The sequence below is a fragment of the Zalophus californianus genome, chromosome 7 (genome assembly GCF_009762305.2).
Source record: "Zalophus californianus isolate mZalCal1 chromosome 7, mZalCal1.pri.v2, whole genome shotgun sequence".
Taxonomy (NCBI): domain Eukaryota; kingdom Metazoa; phylum Chordata; class Mammalia; order Carnivora; family Otariidae; genus Zalophus; species Zalophus californianus.
Window position 1 is genome coordinate 67,425,968 of NC_045601.1, and position 9,692 is coordinate 67,435,659.

Sequence of the window (9,692 nt, forward strand, 5' to 3'; positions counted from 1 at the left end):
CCTGAATTGTACTAAAAAATCTTCATATCACAAAAGCAAGACTATCTTAGAAGAAATGTAATAAATATAATCACAAAAACCTTAGAGGTAAAAGAAATAACATATAGTTTAGCATATATTTACAGAAATAGAGTTTACAAAATGTTTTAAATGGGCTATATTACATTTTGCTCCTTATCCTTTAAACAGTCATATGAAATGACTTAATAGAGTGAGACTGAACATTTGTTTCCTACTATTGTTTATTTTATTTATATCATTAATTTAAATTCTTTGAAGACCACACACAAAGAAAGGGTTAGTCACTATATGGTGATATAAATGGTCAATAGAGCTTCTCAGAGCCAGTAGACTGGACCACAAAATAGTAGCAGAAAGGTTTCAACGTGTAGCCCAATTTCATTCATTTGACCTAGAAAATTATAAACTTCAGAAACTTTTTTTATTCATTAGTTGGCTGAGTCATGGTCAGATAGATAGCAGAATCAACATTAGATGGAGCTTGCTGGAACCATCTCCAATGCAATATATCTTTTAATTAAACAGATTTTCAAAGCAAAAGCCTTGAGATAAATAAATGAGATCTCTGTGAATTCTGTGATAATCACAGTGATTCTTCCTGAGACTCAATGGTAAGTCTATTAAAAACAACCAACAACTGCATTATTACTATGCTAGTATTAATAACAACAAGCTACATTTTATAAAACTTACAATATTTTATTTCTTTTATGCTAACACAAATGACAAATATCCTATAACTACAGAAAAGTGAATTCAGTGAAATGAAATAAGAAAATACACTTCAAATTTAACTATTAGTTTTTTCTATTAAGAAATGCACCCTAATTCACATGAACCATCCAAAAACTGTTCTACATGCCATCATCATTAGAAAGACCTCCTTACCTTATAAAGTAAGTAAATATTGGCCACATGCAAAAGTCTACTGACTCAGGGTATCCACAATATCTACAGCCATCTTCTGAGAAAAACCTCAACAAGCCCTTGGTTTTCCTGTTTGTTCTGTCCCTTGAAACTTTGGCTACAGCTGATTGGATCTGATCAGACATTTGAGAGCTTTGAGTATGAAACACATAAAGATTAATTAATATAAATAAGTGGTAGCCGAGAAATAGAAGCTGATGATTTGAGGGAGAGTGAGATGCAATGAAGGACAGTAATAAGGAAAACCAGAGACAAAGGCATGATGGAGTCAGTAGGGCCATGGTTACCAAACTTGACCGCACCTTAGAATCTCTTTGGGAAGAGTTTTTAAAATCTCAGTGCACCCTAGATCAATTAAATCAAAATGTCTGAAATGGGATTCAGGCATCAATAGCTTTTAAAGCTCCCCAGGTAATCCCAATGCACAGCCAGTACTGAAAATCAATCCAGAATCACAGGGTGGAGCAAAGCGGGGAACCTTACTGAAGGGGTGCAGAAGAGTCCAGGGCACCACAACCACTGCTGTATCACTAGGATAGCCATTGCATTTTGGATATAGTTGGAATGTGGTTGTATTTCTGTAAAGCCTGAAAATGCAACTCCTGTGCTGTTTTTTAGTACTTCCTCCATAGGTCAAGTATCCTTATAATGATAAGGTGAGGCAACTTGAATTTGCATATAATCTTTGCAAACTGCAAAGACTCTGATAATGTAACCATGGTCAACAAAATCTGAACACTGTATCTTTATATTAAATAAATAAAAACCAAATAGGAGAACAAAGAGTTATTACCTTTAACCAACGGCAATTTTTCCAAAAGTAATACGATGGTAGAAAAGGTTTAGAAAATATTCTTAGAACTGGTAAAAGGCACTTGCACAAACACTAAATCTAAGATTAAAGTACCAAATAAAATCATACAAGGCATATTTTACACTAGAAAAATTCAGAGGTACATTTTCAAAAACAAAGTATTTGGGACACAGAAAGAAATCTTAAAACTCAAACTTAGACAAGAATGTGAAAGTGACAGTGAGAATATTAAAAATTATTTTAAATGCTAATACACTACTATGCTGAGTTTACACTGAAGAATTACATGATACCTGATGTGGTTAAGAGAAACAAAGTCTACTTGCTAATATTTGAATACCAGAGATGTAAATTTGTGTGCACCTAAATCCATTCACTCTGCTATGTGCAGATTGATGGAAGACATACTTTTGTATTTTAATTAAATATAGAATGTGTAACTAGTCTTTGTGTGTTCAACATTAATGGCAAGAGTATGACTTAAGTGCATATTTATTTTTGTAATAAATAGACCTTAGGACTGGAGTTGTGTGTTGACATCATAAATGGATTTTTTTCTTACATTTTATTAATGTTTTTTCAACCTGTTTCTTATTTTCCCAAGAAATCATGCTGCCACTTGCATAAACTAGTCAGATTTTCAACTGAAAGGCAAACATATTATGGTGCATCAGTGTTGAGAAAAATGGTATTTATTAAGTAAAATATACCAAGTGACTGCTGAAATCTTAACACAAGTGAATTTCTTCAGGTTTTATATTTAACTCCATCATAGCTTTGAACCACTTTTAATATTTGTTTTCTTCCTCACTCTTAATAATGTGAAAAAGAGATGAAGTATTCCAGATGTGCTTGAAATGTTAGTGACATTACATTATTCTCTCCTGACTTCTGCTCTACTTTTTAGATTAGTTATAAAATTGCGTCAGTAAAAGTACTTAAGAAACAAAGCTGTGTATAATGAAGATATAATCATTACTGATGTTACCAGTGCTTTTATTACTTTATTTTATTGCAAAAATATACACCATACAAAATTCTGTAACTTTTTCAGAGAATATTTGACGTATGGCCAAAATTCCTTTCTACTTCAAAATAAAAGTATTTTTTTTAAGTAGAAAAACTCTGACTCTTAGGGCCATAACAATATTTCACATACTCTCAAAATAAGAAAATGATTAATAGCCAAACAGGAGGTGGGGGGTGGGAGGGACTCATAGTGGAATACAAACACTAACAAATAAATCTAGCTGAATTTAAAAAAATGATTAACATAACTACACTGAAGGGGATGAAGGAAGACTAGAACTAACTTAAGTAACTTTGGAAAAATGATATCTTAACTAGATGTTGTAAGGCTAAAGACAAAACAAACAAAAACACTTTACATATATGCTGATTTATAGTTGGTGAATGTATTTATGTAACCCTATAAAGAGCAATTTTAGTTCCTGAACTTCACTAACTTCATAACCAATCGAGAAAAATGATTAATTTCTCTTTATAAGTAGAGGCATACTTCATTTTATTGCACTTTGCTTTATTGCACTTCACAGATACTGTGTTTTTTACAAATTGAAGGTTTGTGTCAATCCTGCCTATAGTAAGTCTATCTGCACTATTTTTTTCAACAGCATTTGCTGGTGAAGAGGCTGTGAAGGTGTTGAAATAACAACAAAGGATTTAGAATATTACATAAAATTACATAAAATATTACATAAAATTATACTGCTTGCTGAAGCAGTGGCAGCACTTGAGAGGACTGACTCCAATTTGGAAAGTTCTACTGTGGGTAAAATGCTATCAAACAGCATTGTGTGTTACAGAAAAATCATTTGTGAGAGGAGAGAGGTCAATTGATGTGGCACACTTCAGTGTTGTCTTATTTTAAGAAATTGCTGCTACCACCTCAACCTTCAACAACCAGCACTGTGATCACTCAGCAGCCATGAACATTGAGACAAGACTCCCCACCAGCAAAAAAATATTACAATTGGCTAAAAGCTCAGATGAGGTAACTTATCATTTTATAGCAATAATGTATTTTTATTTATTTATTTATTTATTATTGTTATGTTAATCATCATATATTACATCATTAGTTTTTGATGCAGTGTTCCATGATTCATTGTTTGTGCATAACACCCAGTGCTCCATGCAGAATGTGCCCTCTTTAATACCCATCACCAGGCTAACCCATCCCCCCACCCCCCTCCCCTCTAGAACCCTCAGTTTGTTTTTCAGAGTCCATCGTCTCTCCTGGTTCATCTCCCCCTCTGACTTACTCCCTTTCATTCTTCCCCTCCTGTTATCTTCTTCTTTTTCTTTTTTCTTAACATATGTTGCATTATTTGTTTCAGAGGTACAGATCTGTGATTCAACAGTCTTGCACAATTCACAGCGCTCACCATAGCACATACCCTCCCCAATGTCTATCACCCAGCCACCCCATCCCTCCCACCCCCCCACCACTCCAGCAACACTCAGTTTGTTTCCTGAGATTAAGAATTCCTCATATCAGTGAGGTCATATGATACATGTCTTTCTCTGATTGACTAATTTCACTCAGCATAACACCCTCCAGTTCCAACCACGTCCTTGCAAATGGCAAGATCTCATTCCTTTTGATGGCTGGATAATATTCCATTGTGTATATATACCACTTATTCTTGATCCATTCATCTGTCGACGGACATCTTGGCTCTTTCCACAGTTTGGCTATTGTGGACATGGCTGCTATAAACATCGGGGTGCACGTACCCCTTCGGATCCCTACATTTGTATCTTTGGGGTAAATACCCAGTAGTGCAATGGCTGGATCATATGGTAGCTCTATTTTCAACTGTTTGAGGAACCTCCATATTGTTTTCCAGAGGAGTTGCACCAGCTTGCATTCCCACCAACAGTGTAGGACGGTTCCCCTTTCTCCACATCCCCGCCAACATCTGTCGTTTCCTGACTTGTTAATTTTCGCCATTCTGACTGGTGTGAGCTGATATCTCATTGAGGTTTTGATTTGGATTTCCCTGATGCCGAGCTATGTTGAGCACTTTTTCATGTGTCTGTTGGCCATTTGGATGTCTTCTTTGGAAAAATGTCTGTTCATGTCTTCTGCCCATTTCTTGATTGGATTATTTGTTCTTTGGGTGTTGAGTCTGATAAGTTCTTTATAGATTTTGGATACTAGCCCTTTATCTGATATGTCATTTGCAAATATTTTCTCCCATTCTGTCGGTTTTCTTTTGGTTTTGTGGACTGTTTCTTTGCAATAATGTATTTTTAAATTAAGGTAAGTACATTTTTTTAGACAAAATACCAATGCACACTTAATACATACCAGTATGGTGTAAACATAATTTTTATATGTACTGGGAAACCAAAAAATTCATTTGACTTATTTTATTGCAATACTTTCTTAATTATAATTGTCTGGAACCAAACCCAAAGTATCTTTGAGGTATGCTTGCCTATTATCTATAAAAAAAGCAGTGCAACTCTGATCTTCATAGAATAATGGGGATTATCACCATTAATTTTGAAAGCAAATATTTTAAATTAAAATATATCGTGTCTAGAGTTCTAATAATTCTGGAGAAAATAATATATTTGCCTCCATGCAATAAACAAATTAGTCATGAGACAGTCTTTATGACCTTTTACCTTATGCAGAAAATGGATTTTATGAAAATGACTGGATCAAACTCCAAGATGCTATTAATCTTAGGTTAAGATAGAAGAGAGACCAGACATCCTTCAACATGATCTAATTTCTTACCCTGATGGTAGAAGTAGCTAAAGTTAAGCACTTTGGAGAATAATAATTAATCCTCTCATTCCCCTGGAAAGAACCTTTTAGGTTACTGAAGTCAGGATTGTCTATATGGCTTGACAGAAGTGCCTTTTATAAACACATGGAAAAGTGTATTAACTGGAAGTCTCCTTCCTACTTAGCATCTAGACATTTTAGTGAAAACCTCACATTCCCCTCAAGAGAGGCATTTAACTTACTCTGAAATGGACACTAAGTAATCAGGCATTTCTTAATATTGGACTGAGACAGATCAATGAGTAAGGAGCTTTGCCTTTGAAGTCCTTGTTGAAAGTTTTATTCTCTCCATTACAGCATGGACTTCTGAATCTTGTAGACTATGTATTTTCAGGCACACTGACATTTATCATTTCCTTTTCTGACAGGATCTTGATATCTGACAATGTAATTATATTAAGACAGCATCTTCCCTGTAACATTAGCTATGAAATTTGACTTTTTTTAAGTACCTAAAATGACAAATGATTTTAGACTGAACCATTTGCAATTCTTTCTTTGGAAACTTTTTCCCAAACTGCACGATAAATTTAAATTTAAGTTATGAAATAAAGAGTAAAAAAGAAAAGCATAATTGAAAAATGCCTATATATACTGTGCTGTATACTTACAAACATAATGTGCTATTGTAACAAATATATTAATCTCCCATAAACATTTACTGGGTGTCCTGCTCTAGTTTATTGGTGGAAGAAATATTTCAGATTTGCATTTTATTGACTGTTAGAGTTTTTAAATTGTTGTTTCTAGTGTATATTTCCAGTTATGACTTTAAAATTTGTGTGTATTGATGAAGTCACCAAGTCCTAGTTCAATTGCTGTGGGATTGTTTCAGTTATTCACTTAAACTAGGAAACTTTTTAAGTTTTGGGACTTAATGAGGTAAGCTTAGATTAGGTTACCTCAGAGACCAGCTTGAATTTCTCTTTAGCTGGATCAAATATAATTGAGATTTCTTTGAAAGAGAAACAGCTGCCAAAACTCACGCAAGAAGAAGTAGATAATTTAAATAGATTTACATGTATTTGAAAAATTGAATAAATAATTAATAACCTTCCAAAACAGAGGGCCTAAGGTCCAGATGGTTGACTGGTGAATTCTACCAAACACTTAAGGAAGAAATTATATCAATTCTCTATAATCTCCTTCAGAGTGAGAAGCAGAACGAACACTTCCTAACTCATTTGTGAGAATAAAATTATCCTACTACCAAAATCAGACAAACTTTACAAGAAGAGAAGAAAACTACAGACCAGTATCTCTCATAGATATATACGCAAAAATGCTAAAAAATATTAGCAAATCAAATTTTAAGAGAAGTTTAAAAAGAATAATGCATCATGACCCGGTGGGATTTATCCCAGATGTGCAAGGCCAGTTCAACATTAAAGAAATCATTTAAACGCTGAACTTCATTAAAATTAAAAACTTGCCTGTATTTGTGTATATAGTGTAATTCATTTAATTAGTGTAATTCATTACATCAAGAGATTAAAAAAGACAAAATACATGATAATACCAATAGGTGCAGAAAAAACATTCGACAAAATTCAACACTTATTCATAATACATAATAAGTCTCAGTAAACCAGGAATTGAGGGAGACTTCCTCAACTTGGCAAAGAGTATAAAAAAAAAAAAAAAAAAAAACACACACACCTAACGTCATACTTAATGATGAGAAACTCAGAGTTTCCCACTAAGAGTAGGAGCAAGACAAGGATTTTCCTTTTCACCATGGCTTTCAACATTGCTCTGTAAGTCCTAGCTGATACAACAAGACAAGAAAAGGAAATGATAGGTATAAAGTTGAGAAGGAAGAGATAAAATTGTCTTTGCTTGCAGATGATATGACCACTTATGCAGAAAATTCAAAACAATCAATAAAACAACTCCTGGAACCAATAAGCAATTATAGCAAGTTTGCTGGAGGCAAGGTTAATATACAAAAGTCAATTTCTTTCTATATACCACCAATGAACAAGTAGGATTTAAAGTTAAAAACACAATACCATTTATATTAGCACTCCCAAAAATGAAATATGTACTATAAATCTAAAAAAATAAGTGCAAAATCTATGTTGAGGGAAACTACAAAGCTCCGATAAATGGAATCAAAGAAAAACTAAATAAATGGAGAAATATTCCATGTCCATGAATAGAAAGACTCAATATTGTTAATATGTCTTCTTTTCCCAACTTGGTCTATAGATTCAATGCAATCCTAATAAAAATCCCAGCAAATTACTTGGTTGATATCAACATACGGACTCAAAAGTTTATAGGGAGAAGCAGAAGACCCCGAAGAGTCAATACAATATTGAAGGAAAACAAAGTTGGAGGACTGATACTACACTACTTTAAGACTTACTGTAAAGCTATAGTAATCAGGACAGTCTGATATTGGTGAAAAGACAGACAAATAGAACAAAAGAACAGAATGGAGAGCCCAGAAATAGACCCACATAAATATAGTCAACTGATCTTTGACAAAGGAGCAAAGACAGTACGATGGAACATAGATAATCTTTTCAACAAATGATGCTACTGGACAGTCATGTGCAAAAAATATGAAAACACAGACGTTACAACCTTCACAAATATTAACTCAAATGCACTGAAGACTTAAATACGAAACTATAAAAATCCTAGAAGATAACTTGGGAAAAAAACCCAGAAGACCTTGGATGGTGGCAATGACTTTTTAGGCACAACACCAAAGGCGTGAATCATGAAAGAAATCATTTAAACGCTGAACTTCATTAAAATTAAAAACTTCTGCTCTGAGAAAGACAATGTAAAGGAAATTTTAAAAACACACACAAATAAACAAGCCACAGATTAAAGGAAAATATTTTCAAAAGACATATCTGCTAAAATACTGTTATACAAAATACATAACGAATTTTTAAAATCCAACAAAAAGAAAACAACCCAATGAGAAAATGGTCAAAGATCTGAACAGACATCTTACCAAAAAAGATATATATATAGTAAACACATGAACAGATGCTCTACATCATAAATCATCAGGGAAATGCAAATTAAGGCAACAATGAGGTACCATTACACACAATGGCCAAAGTCAAGAATATCAGAATATTGAAAACATCAAATACAGGCAACTATGTGTAGCATTAAAAACTCTTATTCAGTTCTAGTGGAAATGTAAAATGGTACAGCCTCTTTGGAAAACAGTTTGGTACTTTCTTACAACACTAAACATATTCTTACAATCCAGCAATCACATTCCCTGGTATTTACCCAAAAGAGTTGAAAACTTATCTCAACACAAAAACCTGTACACGGATGTTTAGAGCAGCTTTATTCATAATTGTCAAAACCTAGAAGGAACCAAGATGTCTTTCAGTAGGCTAATGGATAAATACCAATTCATTTAGTATATCTGGACAAGAAATTATTATTTAGCACTGAAAAGAAAAGATCTATCAAATCATGAAAAGACATGGAGGAAGCTTAAATATGCATATTACTAACTGGAAAAAGGCAATCTGAAAAGGCTACATACTGTACGATCCAAATATATGATATTCTGGAAAAAGCAAAACTATGGAGACAGTAAAAATATCAGTGGTTGCCAGAGCTTAAGGAGGGGAGGGAGTTATTAGGTGAATCACAGAGGATTTTTAGGAAATGAGACTACTCAGAATGAAACTGTAATAGTAAATAGATGTCATTACACATTTGTCAAAAGTCATAGAATGTACAACACCAAGGGTAAACCCTAATGTAAACTATGGACTTTGGGTGATTATGGTGTGTCAATGTAGGTTTATCAGCTGCAACTAACGGACAATTCCGTGGAGTGATATTGATAATGGGGAGGCTATGCATGTGTGGGACAAGGAGGATAAGAAAAAGCTCTTCACTTCTTTTTAACTTTGTTGTGAATCTAAAACTGTTCTACAAAATAAAGTCTTTATATAAATTATTAAGATATTAACATATTTTGTGAATATGATTAATTTTGATATAATAATATCATAATACCATTAATGATCATTGAAATGATTAATACAGTGGACTGGCATGAATCAAACAATATATACATATATTTATATATTTTTTAATTTGAATTCAAGT